The sequence below is a fragment of the Triticum dicoccoides genome, unplaced genomic scaffold (genome assembly GCF_002162155.2).
Source record: "Triticum dicoccoides isolate Atlit2015 ecotype Zavitan unplaced genomic scaffold, WEW_v2.0 scaffold202537, whole genome shotgun sequence".
NCBI classification, from domain to species: Eukaryota; Viridiplantae; Streptophyta; class Magnoliopsida; order Poales; family Poaceae; genus Triticum; species Triticum dicoccoides.
This window is the reverse complement of record NW_021234918.1, coordinates 1-863: the sequence shown is the minus strand read 5'-3', so window position 1 is coordinate 863 and position 863 is coordinate 1. Positions and strand designations below refer to the sequence as shown.

Sequence of the window (863 nt, the reverse complement as noted above, 5' to 3'; positions counted from 1 at the left end):
CCAGTACCCCCGTTAGGTACACAACAATTATTTCCTTAACGAGTTTTAGCATTTTGCCATTGCCAGGAATGCCGACAATTCCGTTATACTAAACCCAGCTCTTATATTTATGCGTACACGACAACCGCAAATGACACAGCACCGACACATCCTAATAGATTTGTGGACAGACAAGAAAAACCGCCATCGCCGTTACGCTGAATAGCATATCACTAGCTAATACCAGGAAGGCTCGCAAGACGACAAAGTTTTAATTTCTCGTCGAGCCATAAACATTGCCGTTGGACACTTATACTTATGGCTACGCAGTAGTGCGAAGCCGCAAACAACACCTACCAAAGGGTAATGCCCATGACAAACACATCAGAATCGATGCAGTGGGGAAATAAATCACCTGCAGCTGCACGCCTTGAGCTGGTGCACCAGTTCGCCCACCATTTCGAAGTCGACGACGGGCAGGTTCCTGGGAGGGAATCAGAAATTAAGCAGAGGAGACGAAATCATCAATACTCAAGACGATCGGGATAAGGAGAGCAGAGGGCTTGGGCGCGGTGGTACGGCACGGACAGAAGGCTGGTGATATCGTTGAGCATCCTGTCGGCGTCGCCGAGGAAGATGTTGATGACCTCGGGGACGAACCCCTCGTCCTGTGGCGACTGCAGCTGTTGGTAGTACTCGTCCAGAATTCCCTGGATCCATCAGGCCAAGTCAGAAGACAGCCATACAGCCATCCGGGGCACGAATTCCAGCCCCAGGGCCACACGGTCGCGCACTACAGAGTTGAGGGGAGGGACGACTCACCGTGGCGTACATGTAGCTGATGTGCTCGTTGAGCTGGCTTCTTAGCGCAGCGGCCGACATGG

General features: G+C 52.0%; 1 long non-coding RNA gene across 1 annotated transcript; it reads right to left on the bottom strand.

The window, feature by feature from the left end:
- Positions 1-208: 208 nt before the first annotated feature.
- Positions 209-863, bottom strand: LOC119345066. The gene is made up of 3 exons (XR_005166904.1): positions 802-863; positions 568-689; positions 209-463 (listed from the first exon to the last, which is right to left on the bottom strand). It is a non-coding gene; the product is annotated as an uncharacterized LOC119345066 (long non-coding RNA).